Here is a 19,427-nt window from a genome sequence, read left to right as displayed (position 1 = left end):
TGTGGGGAGCAGGCGCAGTCTGGCTCTTTGGCAGTTGCAGACACGATAAGACTGCAGATGCTGGAATCTGCCGCAAAAAGGCTTGTGCATAATCAGTGCAGATTCAGTGAGTCAAACGGGCCATTTCTATGCTGCATCTCTCTATTCCTCTGAATATTCATACTGGGTGAGATGGGAGGAGGCTGGTGTGGAGCAGAAACACTGGAAGGCACCAGATGGGCTGAATGGCCTCTCTTTCTACTGTTCATTGTGTGCATTGCAGAGACAGGAAGGGTCTTAGATAAAGTGTTTCAAACAGAACTGCTTTATTTTAATCAGATATCCAGAACATTGAACTCTAACTCAGTTAAAGAGATTACAAAAGAAAATCGACAGTGCCCTATGACCAGGGTTCGATCCTGGGCGAGATCAGCAGCTTCGACAGACTCTGACCCCCATGAACACCTGCAACACTTGTGAATTTGCGCTATACTTCAGTGGCAGTGATGGTTGGAAATTGAGCATACAGCATGTTTAATGATTCTCTGAGGTGTGAATTCGCTGGTGTTTCAGCAGGTCAGATGACCAAGGGAATCCCTTCCCACACTCAGAGCAGGTGTACGGCTTCTCCCTAGTGTGAACTCGCTGGTGTCTCAGCAGCTGAGACGACTGAGTGAATCCCTTCCCGCACGTTGAGCAGATGAACGGCCTCTCCCCAGTGTGAACTATCTGGTGCCTCAGCAAATGGGACGACTGAGTGAATCCCTTCCCGCACTCAGAGCAGGTGTACGGCTTCTCCCCAGTGTGAACTCGCTGGTGTATCAGCAGCTGAGACGACCGACTGAATCCCTTCCCACACATCGAGCAGATGCACGGCCTCTCCCCGGTGTGAACACTCTGGTGTATCAGCAGCTCAGACGACCGAGTGAATCCCTTCCCACACTCGGAGCAGGTGTACGGCTTCTCCCCGGTGTGAACCCGCTGGTGTATCAGCAGCTCAGATGACCGGGTGAATCCCTTCCTGCACGTCAAGCAGTTGAACGGCCCCTCCCTGGTGTGAACCCGCTGGTGCCTCAGCAAATGGGACAACCGAGTGAATCCCTTCCCGCACTCTGAGCAGGTGTACGGCTTCTCCCCAGTGTGCACTCGCTTGTGACTTGCAAGGTTTGATAACTGAGTAAATCCTTTCCCACACGTTGAGCAGGAGAATGGCCTCTCACCAGTATGAACTCGCTGGTGCTTCATCAGGCTGGATGACCGACTGAATGCCTTCCCACACGTTGAGCAGAAGAACGGTCTCTCCCCAGTGTGAACTCGCTGGTGCATCATCAAGTTGGATAACTGACTGAATGCTTTCCCACACGTTGAGCAGGAGAACGGCTTCTCCCCAGTGTGAACTCTCTGGTGTGTCAGCAAATTGGACAAGTGAGTGAATCCCTTCCCACACTCGGAGCAGGTGTACGGCCTCTCCCCAGTGTGAACTCTCTGGTGCCTCAGCAAATGGGACGACCGAGTGAATCCCTTCCCGCACTCGGAGCAGGTGTACGGCCTCTCCCCAGTGTGAACTCGCTGGTGTATCAGCAGCTGAGATGACCGACTGAATCCCTTCCCACACTCGGAGCAGGTGTACGGCTTCTCCCCAGTGTGAACCCGCTGGTGTATCAGCAGCTGAGACGACCGACTGAATCCCTTCCCGCACTCTGAGCAGGTGTACGGCTTCTCCCCAGTGTGAACTCGCTGGTGTATCAGCAGCTGAGACGACCGAGCGAATCCCTTCCTGCACTTGGAGCAGGTGTATGGCTTCTCCCCAGTGTGAACTCGCTGGTGTATCAGCAGCTGAGATGACCAACTGAATCCCTTCCCACACTCTGAGCAGGTGTATGGCTTCTCCCCAGTGTGCACTCGCTTGTGCCTTGTAAGGTGGGATAACTGAGTAAATCCTTTCTCACACGTTGAGCAGGAGAATGGCCTCTCCCCCGTGTGGACTTGCTGGCGCTTCATCAGGCTGGATGACCGGCTGAATCTCTTCCTACACGTTGAGCAGAAGAACGGCCTCTCCCCAGTGTGAACTCGCTGGTGTGCCTGCAAGTGGGATGACCGAGCAAAGCCCTTCCCACAATCTGAGCAGGGGAATCTGTGGGAAGAGAAACAAATAATGTTCCAGGTTGGAAACCCTTTGTCAGGACCGAGAAAGTGAGAAAACAAGTTTTAAATTGCAGAAAAGATGAGGAAGGGATAAATACACCATTAAACCCACAGGAAGTGGGAACAGGAGTAGAAAATTCAGTGTCTCAAGCCTGCTCTGCCATTCAGCAGGATCATGGCTGACTCTCCTGCCCTGTCCCCAGAACCCTTGATTCCCCTACTGATTAGGAATCTATCCCGACCTGAAATATACCCAAGGACTCTGCCACACAGTTCTCTGTAGCAAGATATTGCAAAGAATCAAGCTTCTGAGCGAAGAAATTCCTCTTGTCTCACTTTTCAATGGGCACCAGTAAATTTCTCTTTCATAAGGCTGTGCTAACTCTGCTCAATAAGTTACGATTATTCAAACAATCAATCAGATAAAAGGTCAGTCTCCAAACTAAAACATTATTTCTCTTTCCACAGACGCTGCCCTCACCTGCTGAGGGCTTCCCGCACTCACTGGGTTTGCTTTGATTTCAAGCAGGAAAGTGCCCGGGTCCCCCGTGTGGAGCGGGAGGGGGAAGGGGAGGGAAGGGCCGGGACTGCTCAGTGTGGCCGCCCGCAGTGATCCTGCAGCCCGCACGGATTCTCACCCCAACCGTGGGCCGGACCACGGTCTGGATGAAACTTCCTGGTCCAAGGTGGCGCGCAAATGACGTCAACTCCAGTGTGCGCCTGCGCTGTGGGCTCGCTCACTGCAGCCAGAGCGCTTTCTCGGCCGCGGTGGCTCTTGGGTAAATTCGGCTGCCATGCGAACCAACCTGAACAGCGCCTTTAAATAGCTTCGTTCTCCACCGCAAATCATTCTGCCGACAATAACTGTGTGATGAAGGAAACACTGTTGTCAGTCTGTGCACGGAAAGCTCCAGTGATCTATCCTCTGATTTACAAATGATGTCTCTGAGTTATCTCATCAGGAGACACAATATCAGGCAACCTATTCAGACCAGAAAAAGCTTAAAATTCTTCGGATAATATCTTCAAATACAATATGGTTCCTCTCAGAAAAAACTCCAAAAATGCCAAGTCCAAGACAGTTGGTGGTCAGAAATTAGTTCAAAATCAACAGGCATGTTAATCTGTCATACTTAAAGCCCTTCTCTGAATTTTTTCCTGAACCCTAAAAAGATTGAAAGTGGCCATGTAATAATATTTACAGTATATATTTGAAAATAAGTAATATCTAGAAGTGCTCTTAAGAAGTTGTAAATATAACTTGTCCCCTTGCCTTGTTTCACTATACGTGTTTCTGCCATTCACTTACAATCTCATGAAAGTGCTGTCATATCTGAGATATCTAAAGTTTCTATATCCTTTGAAGAATTTTAATCAGAGATAAAAAAGTAATTCTTTATACTCCAGGTTTAATTCCCTGGCACCATTAATTGTACAACTTTGAAATTCTGTGAAGAATCAGAAGAAAAGGTGTGCCAGTATTCAGAACAATGACTTACATTTTCTCAATGAGCTGTTTTTCATCCAAAACATTTGGTCGATCTCTCTTATTTCCAAGAACTAGAACCTAAAACATAAATTTTACAACTCATACATTGTGCCTAAAGACACGTTCATCTCTTACCTCTCAAAATATAGCTTTTACTGAGAGGTAAAAGTAGATTTCTTTCATAGTGCTGAGATTATACTGATTACATTGGCTACTTTCATACTGGTCCTCCCGATCAAATTACCTTCACCTCTCCTTCTGATGAAACTGCATAAACACTTCAGAATTAGTTTAAATTTAATGACTTCTCCCACATACATGAGGAAAATTACACACATTGTGTACAAAAACAATTTAATGATGAGTGAAAGTTTAAACATTGCATCCGAATTCCAACTCATGCATCAATAGTTGGCAAGCATTATTTTCATTGTAAAAAGCAGCTGTACTGTGGGTTTTGCCCAGCTATCGGTAACTGCACCTCTCGACCATTAACATCAGATACCACACCAACATTGGGTTGCAGTATTGTTTTAAACAAGATATGACAAGATTCAGGAACAAAAGATTCAGAATACAAAATCTTTGAAGATATTGTGTTACTTCAAGCTATTTGGCATCTTTTGGAAAATGGTGCACCTTGTGTCTATATCCTGAACTTCTGTCAGTGCCTTCTGTACAATGGCTTTCCACTACCTTAAGATACTCCCAACATAACCTGGGCATTTCCAGCTCCCACAGCTTATGCTTGTGGGTTCGGAGTAATGTACAGGTGTTTGCACCAAAATATAGTTTAACTGTGTACTAGAAACTGGAAAGGCACCAATATAACAGGTGTCGCAGTACAACATCAGCATCTAATCACCAGTTCAGAAGATGCCAACCTACGTTCTTTGAAGAACACACTGATAACAGAAACAGCTTAGGGAAATACTCAACCCGTATGGACCAGCACAGTTTAACATCTGACAGCCTCTTCAAGAGACATTGGAATGACACCCAAACGAAATATTTGGAATTTAGCATTCCAGCAAGAAATTTCCCTTCCTGACCTTGAAAATAAAGTAGTTAAAGATTAGCATAGCTTTTCTCAGAAGTACGCAATTTAAAATTAATTCGATTACTGAAGGACACACCTCTGGCTTTGCTACCAAGGAGTTTAGTTTGTCATTAGTTGCATACTTCAAAATTAAAACCACCAGAAGCTTGCAGTGGATGTAGATAAATCTCAATTGCAGGGCAGAGCAATGGTTCCAGATATCTTCACAAACACCTGCAGGCAGTAGAGGATTTAATTTTGCAAAATGTGACCAGAATTCAGCACATAAGTTTACATACATCCTCTTATTGACATTGCTAATCAACACAATAACATTGAGTGTAGGGTCTCCTGGGGATAAATTCTGCAAGCCACACAATACATTTCAATGACAGGATTTTTTATATACATGGATAGGACATCTTTTAGTGCAGAAAAAAAGAAATCAGCTAAGATTTTACAAATATTCTTTCCAAAGGAGCAACCATACTGGTAATTTCAACCTAGCCAATAAAGTCCAGCGACATCAAGGATACGCACAGAAGTGCTGGCTCAAGTAGTTGTTGCTGAAACAGGGATTCTTTGGCAACCAGCAATTATTCTGGTGTTATCAACCCTCCGATGAAGTACAGTGATGTTCTTCAGTAAACATGTGTTGGTACAAGTAAGTTGTTGGGACAGATTGCTTTCGTACTATTTTATGATGCACCATATGAGTAGCAACATAGAAATGTTTGGATTAGGGTGCACAAGTTGAGCTTAACCTTTGCCCAGTGACTTATGCGTTAAGTTTGCCACTGGCTGTGAGATGCTTTGACAAGTTCCAAAGTTTTAAAAAAGTGCCCTTTAAGTGCATCCTTCCTATACAGAAAGATAACATGCAGAAGGTCAGGCAGAGCTCAGAGGGCAGCACTCACTTAGATCGCCCGAGTTCAAGATCAAGTAGCAAGACTACAGCATAAACATGATTAAGCTGCACTAGTTCAGTTCTGACAGAGTGCTGCCCTGTTGAAGATGCCAGATTTCATCTGAAATGTTAAATTCAGACTCCGCTTTCCCTCTTGTATGCAAAAGACCACGTCGGCACCATTTCTTCAGGACAATGTATACCCCTCATTCGAAAACTGCAGAAATAGATCATCTGGTCATTCAACATCACTTGTTCGAGCTGCTGTGTATTCTACAGTATCTCAAACACAAGCTGCAAGATTGTTCCAGACACCTAAAAGACAAGGGTATACAGTGAACTCTTTAGGGATTTGCTTCATTGTCAGTGACTATTCAGCAATAAAGTTAAATGTGCCATCTAAATGGAGCTCAACAGCTTCACTAGAACGCGAATTGCAGCCAAAGGAGTCTGTTACTCTCACTTTTCGTCGACACCAAATGTAAAGTCAGGAGCCTAAATTGTGACACCTGAAGAATTTCACCACATTAAAACACACACATCATTGATGTCAAATAGAATTCTGGACAGGCAGTCCCGGGGTCATGCAAGGTTTCCATTCTTGACAATGGTCCATAAACTAATTTTGTCATGAGAATAATTTCAATGAGTGTCGATTGCTCCACGTGTCCGCCGATGACATTCAGCTCTACTTCTCCAACGTCTCCGGTGCCCCAGATCTATCACAGTGTTCAACCAACACCCAATGTTTAACGCGCGGAAATGTTCTGCAAGCTAACCGTGTGAAGCCTGAAGCCGTTGTCTCTGATCCCCACCACTCAGCTCACTGGCCCCATTCCCAGGAGATCGTCTGAAGCTGAGCCTGACCATTCGCAGCCTTGATGTTGTGTCTGGCACAGACCTGGGTTTTTCCCTACGGCCGAATTTCACCACTGTAACATCACCTGATTACCACCGGCCCAGTTTACCTGCTGCTGAAAGCATCATTTATGCCCCTTGCTCGTCCAGACGTGTTCATTCCAATCTCCTCTGGTGTCCACGCAAAGAGCTGCCGCCAGAATATTATTTGGCTCCAAGACACATCCCTACATTCCACTAGCACCGGCCCCATCCCCGAGTGTGCTGACCCACAATGGGCTTAGCTACAGACACACAATATTAAAAGACCCATTTTTCTGTGGTTCCTTCCCCATGCTCACCCCCACCATCTCTACCAACTCCTCCAGCCCCATATTAAGATCGATAGATTTTTGGACAGTAGGTAAATTGGTTTATTATTGTCACTTGTACTGATGTGCAGTGAAAAACTTTGTTTTGCAGACCATCCATATGGGTCATTTCATCACATCAGTGCATTGAGTAAGTACAAGGGAAAATAATAATAGAATATAGAATAAAGTGTTACAGTTACAGAGAAAGTACAGTGCAGGCAGAAAATAAGGTCCAAGGCCATAACGAGATAGATTGTGAAGTCAATAGTCCATCTTATTCTAGGGGAACATTCAATAGCCTTATAACAGTGGGATAGAAGCTGTCTTGAGCCTGGTGTTATGTGCTTTCAGGCTTCTGCCCGATGGAAGGGGGGAGAAGAGAGAATGTCCGTGGTGGGTGGGGTCTTTGATTATGCTGGCTGCTTTACTGAGACAGCAGGAAGTGTAGTCAATGGAGGAGAGGCTGGTTTCCGTGATGTGCTGAGCTGTGTCCACAACTGTCAGCAGATTCTTGCAGTCTTGGGTGGAGTAGTTGCCATAACAATGCTTTCTCTGGTGCACCTGAAAAAGGTGGTGAAGGCCAAAGGGGACATGCCAAGTTTCTTTAGCCTCCTGAGGAAGTAGAGGCACTGGTGAGCTTTCTTGGCCATGGCCTCTACGTGGTTGGACCAGGACAGGATATTGGCAATGTTCACTGCCAGGAACTTAAAGCTCTCAACCCTCTCGACCTCAGCACCATTGATGTAAACTGGAGCATGTGCACCTCTCCTTTCCTGATCAATGACCAGTGGTTTTGTTTTGCTGACATTGAGGGAAAGGTTGTTGTCATGACACCACGGCACTAGGCTCTCTATCTCCTTCCTGTGCTCCCACTCATCGTTATTTGAGATCTGGCCCACGGTGGTGTCATCTGCAAACTTGCAGATGAAGTTAGAGCAGAATCTGGCCACACAGTCGTGAGTTAAAAGGGAGTAGAGTCGGGACCTGAGGACGCAGCCTTGTGGGGCACTAGTGTTGAGAATAATCGTGCTGGAGGTATTGCTGCCTATCCTCACTGATTGCAGTGTGGTGGTCAGGAAGTCAAGGATCCTTATGCAAAGAAAGGTGTTGAGTCCTAGGTTTAGAAGTTTGGAGAGGAGTTTGCATTGAATTATAGTATTGAAGGCAGAGCTGTGGTCAATAACAATAGTCTGATGCAGTGAATCAAGGGAATGTGGGGTTAGTGAATAAAACTGGTGCAGAAGTAAAAGATCAGTCAAGATCAGAATCAGGTTTATTGTCAGAGATATGTGTCGTGAAATTTGTTGTTTTGCGGCAGCAGTACAGTGCAAGACTTAAAAATTATTATAAGTTACAAAACTAAATAAATAGTGCAAAAGGGGAATAACGAGGTCGTGTTCTTGGGTTCATGGACAGTTCAGAAATCTGATGGTGGAGGGGAAGAAGCTGTTCCTGAATCGCTGAGTGCGGGTCTTCAGGCTCCTGTACCTCCTCCCCGATGGTGGTAATGAGAAAAGGGCATGTCCTGGGTGGTGAGCGTCCTTAATGATGGATGCCGCCTTCTTGAGGCACCGCCTCTTGAAGATGTCTTCGATGGCAGGGAGGGTTGTGCCCGTGGTGGGGCTGGCTGAGTCTACAACCCTCTGCAGCCTCTTGTGATCCTGCGTATTGGTGCCTCTGTACCAGCTGGTGATGCAATCAGCCAGAATGCTCTCCACTATACATCTGTAGAAATTTTCAAGAGTCTTTGGTGACATACCAAATGTCCTCAAACTCCTAACGAAGTAGAGCCGCTGGCGTGCCTTCTTTGTGATTGCATCAATGTGTTGGGCCCAGGATAGATCCTCCGAGATGTCGACGATCAGGAACTTGAAGCTGCTCACCCTTCCCACCGCTGACCCCTCAATGAGGACTGGTGTGTGTTCTCCTGACTTCCCCTTCCTGAATTCCACAATCAGTTCCTCGGTCTTGCTAACCAAGCTGTAGCTGAAACCCAGAACCCTGGCATCACCCAGTGTTAAATAATATTGTCTTTTGGTGGTTTTGCAAAAACCCCTTTGCTCATGTTCTCTGGTTCCAGGCCCCTTCTGCCAACACGTTCTCCTTGTTACTCAGGACACAGCGTGATATTTAATACCTCCAGCAGATTTCCTCTCAACCTCATCCTTCGTGAGAAGAACTTCTCGCATCTGTGTAACTAAAGTCTCCCCAGTCTCTGGAATCATTTTGTGTCCCTCGAGTGAAGCTCACAAAAGAAAGAAAAATTCTTTCTTCTGGATTGTTATTGATGATTTTTGTAAACTCCTTTTTGCAGGGTAGAATAAGCAGAGGATTTGTGTGTGGGAAGGGGACATCACATCAGATCTGCTGTGTCGGTCAGTTCACCAGCACCTGACTCGTGGATCTTTGCATATGGAAGAGGAGATGATTGTGTGTTGTAGCAGTTAGCATAACGCTGTACAGCGCCAGCGACCCAGGTTCAAATCCGGCCACTGTCTGTAGGGAGTTTGTACGTTCTCCCCGTGTCTGCGTGGGTTTCCTCCGGGTGCTCCTGTTTCTTCACACGTTCTAAAGATGTACGGGTTAAGAAGTTGTGGGCGTGCGATGTTGGCGCCGGAAGCGTGGCGACTCTTGTGGGCTGCCCCCAGAACACTGTACGCAAAAGATGCATTTCACTGTGTGTTTCGATGTACATGTGACTAATAAAGACATCTTATCTATTTCTGAGACGAGATTAGAAACCACAGTGTGACCGGGAGGGCAGTGAGACTCACACCCCTGAGTGTGAGAGTGTTCAAGAGCACCGAGTGTGGAAGGAGTTTCAGCCAGAGACACACCAGCCACAACAAGGGGAAACCAAACACGTGTTCAGTGTGGGAGGTAAAACCTGGATGAACCAACCTGGAGAGAAACCTTGTAAATTGTGGTCAAGTCTCTGAAGGAGTCAGCAGATATCTTTTCTTATATCAGTTGTTGATTCGTGGGAAGGGAAAATAAGTCCCCGTCCCAACTGGGAACTTGTGCATCTGCTTTGTATCAGGAACAAAGTTCCCTGTGTCATGCTCTTGGGCTCGCAGGGCCCTGTATCAATACTGTTTGGAAACCCGTCCCCATCCTCACTGGAGATTGTGTTTTCCACCACGCCAAGTGTGGGAGGGACTCACGATGTCATCTGACCTGGTAGCGTACCAGCGAGCTCACACCGGGGAGAGGCCGTTCACCTGCTCCGAGTGCGGGAAGGGGTTCACTCATTCATCTGATCTGTGGAAACACCGACGAGTTCACACCGGGGAGAAGCCACACACCTGCTCTGAGTGCGGGAAGGGATTCACTTGGTGGTCCCATTTGCTGACACACCAGTGAGTTCACACCAGGGAGAGGCTGTACACCCGATCCGAGTGAGCCCGGAAGAGGGGAGGGTAGGCGGACCGGCCTGAACCCTCAGCCCCCTGGATCCGTGGACGGCCGGCTTGGCCAGGCCCAGGGAAGACCCACCATGAGATTGCCCCCCCGAGCGACACCCCCCCCCAGCCCCCTGCCCCCCGCCGCACCGGGTGACTGTAGATCCGCAGCGTAGGGCTGAAGTGCAGCCAGAGCTTGAGCAGCAACCCCTTCAGGTGGGCGCAGAGGGGGCCACAACCTCGCGCACTCCGCGTACAGGCGGCGCACTGTCTCCTCCCGGCTGCGGGAGTGACAGGCGGCCGGATTCGAGAGGTGCCACACGCTGCGACATCAGACCTGGTCAGAGGCTCCCATGGCACGGGGACAGGCCCTCAGCACTGCCCCTCTCACAGTGCAGCTTCGTCGCCGGAGGTCCCATGAGATCTTCAGAGCCCTAGGACGGGAGGATCTGGGATCAGACAAAACTGTCCTCCCTCCTGTCCCTTCTCCCTTCTCCAAGGTCCTAGCAGCGGCAGCACCGACCTACAGATGGTTGAAGGTCCTTTGTAGAGGTCAGCGAGCTGGGCTGGAACCAGTTCCGGCTGAGACCCAGGATCCCAGCACACACTGAGACCTGTTCTCCCAGTGCTCACTCACCCACCCTGGCTCCTGTTCAATTTTAAAATCACCTGGTGTTCCGGCCCCTCCGGGACTTCGCCTCCCCGGATCTGGGAGACCTCTTCCAGCCTTCCCACCCTCCAAGGCCCGAGCCCATCCACTGCAGCTTTGTCCGATTAATTCTTCACGGTGGTGGAGGCAGTAGGAGTTCTGGGCCCCCCCCCCCCCCCCCACTGAGTCCACTGATCCTCCAACCTGCACAACCTGAATCACTGCAGTATAGCAACACTACGACCACTTTGCATTACAGTGGACTTTGATTTTTTTTGTTCTTAATTGTGTTCTTCCTTGTAAAAATAGTGTATAATTTAATCTCAATTCATATTCTTCTTGTGAATGCTGCTGATAAGATAAATTTATTAGTCACATGTACATCGAAACACACAGTGAAATGCATCTTTTTTTGCGTAGAGTGCTCTGGGGGCAGCCCGCAAGTGTCGCCACACTTCCAGCGCGAACATAGCACGCCCACAGCTTCCTAACCCATATGTCTTTGGAATGTGGGAGGAAACCGGAGCACCCGGAGGAAACCCACGCAGACACGGGGAGAACGTACAAACTCCTTACAGACAGTAGCAGGAATTAAACCCGGGTCGCTGGTGCCGTAATAGTGTTACGCTAACCACTACACTGTGCCAATGATGCTGCTGCAAGTAACTTCTTCATTGCAGCTGTGCATACATGTGCACATGACAATAAACTCAACTTTGACGTGGCAGTTCTCACCATGAAGAAAACACCTCAGTCTTTCCATCTGGGATCAAAAACAGCTGGGCATTCACCTCCTCCTGCTATACTGCATCTGCCACAGGTTTGAGCACCTCACCTTCCTAGAAAAGCAGAAAATGCTGGAAACACTCATTAGGTCAGACAATGTGTATGGAGAGAGAAAAGCTCAGTCAATGTTATAGATGCATCTACCTGTCACCACCTTGTGCCCACCTTGCCTCCCCTCTTTTGACCACCTATAACTGCTCTGCTTTTCCCTCCCATATATTGGGCTTCCCCTTTTCCTATCTTCAGTCCTGAAGAAGGGTCCTGACCCCGAAACGTTGACTGCCTGCTTTTCTCCACGGATGCTGCCTGGCCTGCTGAGTTCCTCCAGCATCATCGTGTTTTTCATCCAGATTCCAGCATCTGCCGTCCTTTGTTTCTCCAATATTGCAGGTAGATGATCGACAGCAGAAGTGACCAGTTCTGATACAAACAGAGGGAATGAGTTACCAAATGTTTCTCATGGTGGAAGAATCCACATTTTCAGCGCCATGGTTTTGGGCTAAGGAGTCACCTGTTGGCGATAAGGAAGATTCTGTCACTTTTCTATCGATCAGAGAGACAGGGTGAGAGAAGCATCTGCAAAATACATTGCAGTCATTCCAAGTTTTGAAAGCATCTCCTTAAACTCTGATCATCAGGCACCGATCTCAAAAGGGCAGAATCTTTCCCCAACCTGACTTGGGAGTGGTTCCTCAGTTATTGTATTCAGGACAGAAACCAATGAATTTTTTTGAGGTGGAGAATGGGGGAATCAGGTGGGACAATGAATGAGGCACAGGATCTATCAGGACAGTCCTGTGTTGCAGTGACTCAATTGTCTGACGTTCAGCCCATTGAGAACAGCCCCGTGTTGAAAAGAGCTGGGGGTAGCACGGTAGTGTAGCAGTTAGTGTAATGCTATTACCGTGCCGGAACACTCGACAGAAAAGGTGCATTTCACTGTGTGTTTCGATGTACATGTGACTAATAAAGATATCTTAAAGCTTAAAAAAAGTAGAGTTAAACACCATTACTTCCTCCCCGAGGCTTGATGGATGGGGAATGTCACAGAAAGATACAGCACAGAAACAGGCCGACACAGTCCACAACTCCACACTGATCCCACATTCATCCTTTTTTTAAAATTCTCCCGACATTCTTGTCAACTCTCCCCAACTTCTCCCACTCACCAAGCGCAATTTACAGCAGCCAATTGACCTACCAACCAGCATGTCTTTGGGATGTGGGAGGAAACTGGAGCTCCTGGAAGAAATTCCCAGTCACAGGGAGAACCCCCACACAGACAAGACCCAAGATCTGGATTGAATCTGGGCTCCTGTCACTGCAAGGTAGCAGCTCTATTAGCTGTGCTGCTCTAATATCTGGGAAGACCCCTGCTGAGCTCTTGTCTTTGCCATCAATCTGCTGAAAGTCCTGCAGGAAATTCCGGGGGAAGCTCTTCACCCACACAGTTCAACAATGTGGAACGTGTCACCACACGGAGGACCCACTTCTGTGCTGCATCTCTCTGTTCCTCTGAATATTCAAACTGGGTGAGATGGGAGGAGGCTGGTGTGGAGCAGAAACACTGGAAGGCACCAAATGGGCTGAATGGCCTCTCTTTCTGTTGTTCATTGTGTGCATTGCAGAGACAGGAAAGGCCTTAGATAAAGTGTTTCAAACAGAACTGCTTTATTTTAATCAGAGATCCAGAACATTGAACTCTAACTCAGTTAAAGAGATTACAAAAGGAAATCAACTGTGCCCAATGACCAGGGTTCAATCCTGGGCGAGATCAGCAGCTTCCACAGAATCTGAACCCGGTGAACACCTGCAACACTTGTGAATTTGTGCTAGATTTCAGTAGCAGTGATGGTTGTATATTGAGCATATAGAATGTTTAATGTTTCTTGACAGTGTGAACCTGCTGGTGTTTTAGCAGGTCAGATGAGCAAGGGAATCCCTTCCCGCACTCAGAGCAGGTGTACGGCTTCTCCCCAGTGTGAACTTGCTGGTGTCTCAACAAATGGAATGACTTTGTGAATCCCTTCCCGCACATCGAGCAGATGAATGGCCTCTCCCCAGTGTGAACACTCTGGTGCGTCAGCAAATAGGACGACTGGGTGAATCCCTTCCTGCACTCGGAGCAGATGTACAGCTTCTCCCCAGTGTGAACTCGCTGGTGTATCAGCAGCTCAGATGACTGAATGAATCCCTTCCCGCACACACAGCAGGTGTACGGCCTCTCCCCAGTGTGAACTCGCTGGTGGTTTATCAGGCTGTATAACCGAGTGAATCCTTTCCCACACATTGAGCACGAGAATGACCTTTCCCCAGTGTGAACTCGCTGGTGCGTCATCAGGATGGATAACTGAGTGAATCCTTTCCCACACGTTGAGCAGGAGAGCGGCCTCTCCCCAGTGTGAACTCGCTGGTGCCTCAGCAAATTGGATGACTGAGCAAAGCCCTTCCCACACTCTGAGCAGGAGAATGGCCTTTCCCTGGCATGAACTCGCTGGTGCGTCATCATGCTGGATAACTGAGCAATTCCCTTACCACACGTTGAGCAGGAGAACGGCCGCTCCCCAGTGTGAACACGCCGGTGTGTCAGCAGGTGGGATGACTGAAGGAAGCCCTTCCCACACTCAGTGCAGATACACGGCCTCTTCTCTGTGAATTTGTTGGTGCATCAGCGACTGGAATGACCGAGTGACTCCCTTCCCACACTCAGAGCAGGTGAACGGCCTCTCCCCAGTGTGAATTTGCTGATGTTGTATTTGAGATTCACATGAACAAATCCTCTGCTTGTTGTATTCTGTAAAAGAAATTTACAGAAGTCATCAATAGGTACAGGACAGTATTTCAGCTGAGATTTTAGTCTCTGCAGCGAGCTGTTATATTAATGACAAACACAAGCTTGAGGAACAACGTCATCTTCCATCTGGGAACATTGCAGCATCCAGACTGGCATCAAAATCTCTGGTTGTCTTTCCATCTATAATCAGAATGGGCCATTTCTGCCACTTCCCTTTGTTCTACCCGTTGCCTCCCTCACCTACTCTGCCACTGAAATTCAATGTGTTTTCTGTCTTTCACTGTTAAAAGGGGTATCAAACCCAAAACATTCCCTCTTTCTGCAGATGGAGACATAAGAGACTGCAGATGCTGCAAATCTGAAGCAATACATAAGGGAGCTGGAGGAACTCAAAGTGGGTCAGGTAGCATCTGTGGAGGGAAATGGACAGTCAACATTTTGGGTCTTGATGGTGTTTGACTTGGTGATAGCATTGGTATTGGTTGATTATTGTCATTTGTGCTGAGGTACAGTGAAAAACGTGTCTTGCATACCGATCGTAAAGGTCAATTCATTACACTGTGCAGTTACAATGAGTTAGTACAGAGTGCATTGAGGTAGTACAGGTAAAAACAATAACAGTACAGAGTAAAGTGTCACAGCTACAGCGAATGTGCAGTGCAGGTCGACGATAAGGTGCAAGGTCACAATAAGATCGATCATGAGGACAGAGTCCATCTCTTTGTATAGGTGAACCGTCCAATAGTCTTACCACCATGAGATAGAAGCTGTCCTTGAGCCTGGTGGTACATGCCCTCAGGATCATTGAATGTGAAGGGTAGATGATGAGACTCACTTGTTGGAGATTGTCATTGTGTGGCAGTTTTGTGGTCCAAATGTTATTTGCCACTTCCTATTCCAGAATAGAAGTGTTAGATACCATTCTATATCCGGACAGAACAGAATATGTTCTCAGTAACAGAAGGAGCTGAGGACATTGAACATAGTTGAGTTGTAAAATAACCACAAGTGACAAGGATTTTTGTTTCTTCAACACAGTGCTAACTGACACAATTTAGCCACATGGGTAAATTACTTTCACAATACATGATTTTTTATATTCACTGCAAGTTGGACTTAATCCCTTTTTTGACCTCAGTCCCAACTATAGCTGTTACCTTCAATGATTTGGACATCAGCAGTGTTTGGAGACTTGTCCCAATCTCAGTTTGCTCATCTGTGTTTCCAGACTGCCTGCAGAGCAAAGGCAAAGTGCTTTTGCAGCAGAATCAATGGCCGCATTTATACCCACAATCCCCAGGGCTCCAGAAACAGTCCCAGCAAAACAGTCATTCACCAGCCGGGGCCTGGAGTCCACCTTGGGCCGGGCCGGCAGAGGAAGCAGCAATATCAAAAAATTTGTAGGTGCCAGAAATCTGAAATAAAAAAAGAAAATGCTGGACACGGGTGAGACAGCCTCTGTGGGAAAAGAAACAAATAATGTTTCAGGTTGGAAACCCTTTGTCAGAAGTGAGAAAGTGAGAAAACAAGTTTTAAATTGCAGAAAAGATGGGGAAGGGGTAAATACACCATTAAACCCACAGGAAGTGGGAACAGGAGTAGACCATTCAGCGTCTCAAGCCTGCTCTGCCATTCAGCAGGATCATGGCTGACTTTCCTGCTCTGTCCCCATAACCCTTGATTCCCCGACTGATAAGGAATCTATCCCAACCTGAAATATACCCAAGGACTCTGCCACACAGTTCTCTGTCGCAAGGTGTTGCAAAGACTCAAGCTTCTGAGTGAAGAAATTCCTCGTCTCACCTTTAAATGGCACTAATAAATTTCTCTTTCATGAGGCTATGTTAACTCTGCTCAATAAGTTACGATTTTTCGAACAATCAATTAGATAAAAGGGCAGTCTCCAAACTAAAACATTAACTCTATTTTTCTTTCCACAGATGCTGCCTGACCTGCTGAATTGTCCAGCAGTTTCTGGCACAGACCTGCGTTTTTACCTACAGCTGAATTTCACCACCGTAACATCACCTGACTACCACCGGCCCAGTTTATCTGTGGCTGAAAGCATCATTTATGCCCCTCGTTCATCCAGACGTGCTTTTTTTTTAACATTACAGCACAGTACAGGCCCTTTGGCCCACGATGTTGTGCCTATGTTTTATCCTGCTCTAAGATCTATCTAACCCTTCCCTCCCAAATAGCCTTCCATTTTCTTATCATTCTAGCTCATTTTCCCCTGAAAATTAAAATTTTATAAATGCAAATAAAAAAATCTGCAGATGCTGGAAATCAGGAAAAAAAAATCGAAATTGCTGGAAAAATCTCACCAATTCAGGCAGCATCTGAGGAAAGATAAACACAGTTAATGTCAACACCAGGGACTGCAGATGCTGAAATCTGGAGCAGCAACAATCTGCTGGAGGAACTCAGCAGGTCGAGCAGCATCTGTGGGGAAAGAAATTGTCGACGTTTTGGGTTAATACTTCAGGCCAAAGATCCTGTGCCTTCCCTGTATTGAAGTACTGTCTGCCTTCTCAATGGATAACATGTGAGCGGGTGGTGCCAGGTCATTGCCCGAATACCTCTCCGGAACTGTGGACAGACCACGTTCAGGGCGACCAGTCACACGTTATGTTTAACCCACGTTGGGCAGATGTTGCGCACTTTATCTTCCTTCCAGCTGTTGCAGCGCGGACCCTGTCATTGCCCAGGGGGAGAGGTGAAGGGACCGGGGGTGTCCAACCCTCACCCTCCCCACACGGGTTCCCAGCCACTGGGGTGGGGGGAGGTGGGGAGAGCAGAGAGATCCCTCCCATCCGAGGGGATCAGCCCCTCCCGGACTGGCCTGGCCCCCACCTCCACCTCCGGGCTGGCAGACCTCATGTCATCGGCCCCCGGGCCCCACTCACCGGTCCCTTCCCTCATTCCCCCTCCCTCCTCCCTCATTCTGTCCTCACCCCCTCCCCATTCCCCCAAACCCTGCCCCTTCCCGCATTTCTCCTCCCTGCTTCCCCGTCTGCCCCCTCCCCCTTCATTCCCCTTGCCCACTCCCCCTTATTCCCTCCCTCCCCTCATTCCCCCTCCCCCATTTCCCACTGCCACCTCCTCATCATTCCCCCCTCTCTCCCCTCATTCCCACTCTCTTTGTCCTCCGCGCTGTCTCCTCCCTCCGTCCCTTCCTCCATTCCCCTCCCCTCATTCCCCCTCTCACCTCCTCCCTCCTTCCTCCTGCCCCCTCCCCAATTCCCCACCCCTCAATCCCCACTCCCGCAATCCCCCACCTCTCCCCCTCCCCCCTCATAGTTAACAACAGCACATCCCTTCCTGATGAACTTAACACATTCTATGTGCGTTTTGAACAGAAGGGAGGTGGATTGTCACCATCCACCCTGACAGCCTCCAGTGCAGCTGAACCTGTGATCACAGTGGAGGACGTAAGATCAGTCTTCCAGAGAGTGAACACGAGGAAAGCACCTGGCCCAGATGGCGTCCCTGGCCGTGTGCTCAGATCTTCTGCTGATCAGCTGGCAGAACTATTTGCAGACATATTCGACCTCTCCCTGCTTCAATCTCAGGTTCCCACCTGTTTTAAGAAGACCACTATCATCCCGGTACCGAGAAAAGCAAGGTAATATGCCTCAATGACTACCGACCAGTGGCTATGATATCCACCATCATGAAGTGCTTTGAGAGGTTGGTCATGGCACGTATCAACTGCAGACTCCCAGACAACCTGGACCCACTGCAATTCGCCTATCGACCAAACAAGTCTGCAGCGGATGCCATCTCCCTGGCCCTACACTCAGCTCTGGAGCATCTGGACAGTAAACACACCTACGTTAGACTTTTGTTTATTGACTACAGCTCTGCCTTCAATACAATAATCCCAAGCAAGCTTGTCACCAAACTCCAAGACCTGGGACTCAACACCTCCCTCTGTAACTGGATCCTTGACTTTCTAACAAACAGACCGCAATCAGAGAGGATAGGCAGCAATACCTCCGGCACGATTATTCTCAACACTGGTGCCCCACAAGGCTGCGTCCTCAGCCCTCTATTCTACTCCCTATACACTCATGACTGTGTGGCCAGATTCTGCTCTAACTCCATCTGCAAGTTTGCAGATGATACCACCGTTGCAGGCTGTATCTCAAACAGCAATGAGGCGGAGTACAGGAAGGAGATAGAGAGCTTAGTGGAATGGTGTCATGACAACAACCTTTCCCTCAATGTCAGCAAAAGAGCTGGTCATTGACTTCAGGAAAGGGGGTCGTGTACATGCATCTGTCTACAGCAATGGTGCTGAGGTCGAGAGGGTTGAGAGCTTCAAGTTCCTGGGAGCGAACATCACCAATACCCTGTCCTGGTCAAATCACGTAGACACCACGGCCAAGAAAGCTCACCAGCGCCTCTACTTCCTCAGGAGGCTAAAGAAATTTGGCATGTCCCCTTTGACACTCACCAACTTTTATCAATGTACCATAGAAAGCATCCTATCCGGATGCATCACGGCTTGGTACGTCAACTGCTCTGCCCAGGAACGCAAGAAACTGCAGAGATTTGTGGACACAGCCCAGCGCATCACGGACACCAGCCTCCCCTCCTTGGAATCTGACATTACCTCTCGCTGCCTTGGTGAAGCAGCCAGCATAATCAAAGACTCCACCCACCCAGGTCATTCTCTCTTCTCTCCTCTTCCATCGGGCAGAAGATACAGGAGCCTGAGGGCACGTACCACCAGGCTCAAGGACAGCTTCTACCCCACTGTGATAAGACTATTGAACCGTTCCCTTATACAATGAAATGGATTCTGACCTCACGATTTACCTTGTTGTGTCCTTGCACCTTGTTGCACTGCACTTTCTCTGTAGCTGTGACACTTTACTCTGTACTATTATTGTTTTTACCTGTACTACCTCAATGCACTCTGTACGAACTCAATGGAACTGCACTGTGGAATGAATTGACCTGTACGAACAGTATGCAAGACAAGTTTTTCACTGTACCTCGGTACAAGTGACAATAAT

At 47.9% G+C, this 19,427-nt stretch overlaps 2 protein-coding genes and 5 pseudogenes across 4 annotated transcripts in view; 2 read left to right on the top strand and 5 right to left on the bottom strand.

The window, feature by feature from the left end:
• The window catches only part of LOC127576624 (zinc finger protein 208-like), a 149,913-nt pseudogene that overhangs the window by 15,642 nt on the left and 114,844 nt on the right, over window positions 1-19,427 (top strand).
• Window positions 1-19,427, bottom strand: part of LOC127576415 (zinc finger protein 850-like) — a 244,464-nt pseudogene that overhangs the window by 130,597 nt on the left and 94,440 nt on the right.
• Window positions 1-19,427, bottom strand: part of LOC127576414 (zinc finger protein 585A-like) — a 204,422-nt pseudogene that overhangs the window by 90,559 nt on the left and 94,436 nt on the right.
• LOC127576550 (zinc finger protein 420-like) overlaps window positions 1-19,427 on the bottom strand; it is a 163,290-nt gene that overhangs the window by 49,427 nt on the left and 94,436 nt on the right. The window lies entirely within an intron of this gene.
• The window catches only part of LOC127576853 (zinc finger protein 271-like), a 312,902-nt pseudogene that overhangs the window by 256,027 nt on the left and 37,448 nt on the right, over window positions 1-19,427 (top strand).
• LOC127576585 (zinc finger protein 239-like) overlaps window positions 1-19,427 on the bottom strand; it is a 40,832-nt gene that overhangs the window by 21,291 nt on the left and 114 nt on the right. The window contains exon 1 of one of the 2 annotated variants that reach the window (XM_052027149.1): window positions 15,758-15,775. The exons of the other annotated variant lie outside the window; for it this stretch is intronic. The gene's annotated coding sequence lies outside the window, so the exon portion shown is untranslated. Of the gene's footprint in view, window positions 1-15,757; window positions 15,776-19,427 lie in introns of those variants that run through there. 2 annotated transcript variants of the gene reach the window in all.
• The window catches only part of LOC127576616 (zinc finger protein 721-like), an 83,900-nt pseudogene continuing 64,736 nt past the window's right edge, over window positions 264-19,427 (bottom strand).

Source organism: Pristis pectinata, chromosome 12, assembly GCF_009764475.1.
Source record: "Pristis pectinata isolate sPriPec2 chromosome 12, sPriPec2.1.pri, whole genome shotgun sequence".
In the NCBI taxonomy this organism is placed as follows: Eukaryota; Metazoa; Chordata; class Chondrichthyes; order Rhinopristiformes; family Pristidae; genus Pristis; species Pristis pectinata.
Note: the sequence above shows the minus strand (reverse complement) of the source record. Positions and strands in the feature narration are given on the sequence as shown.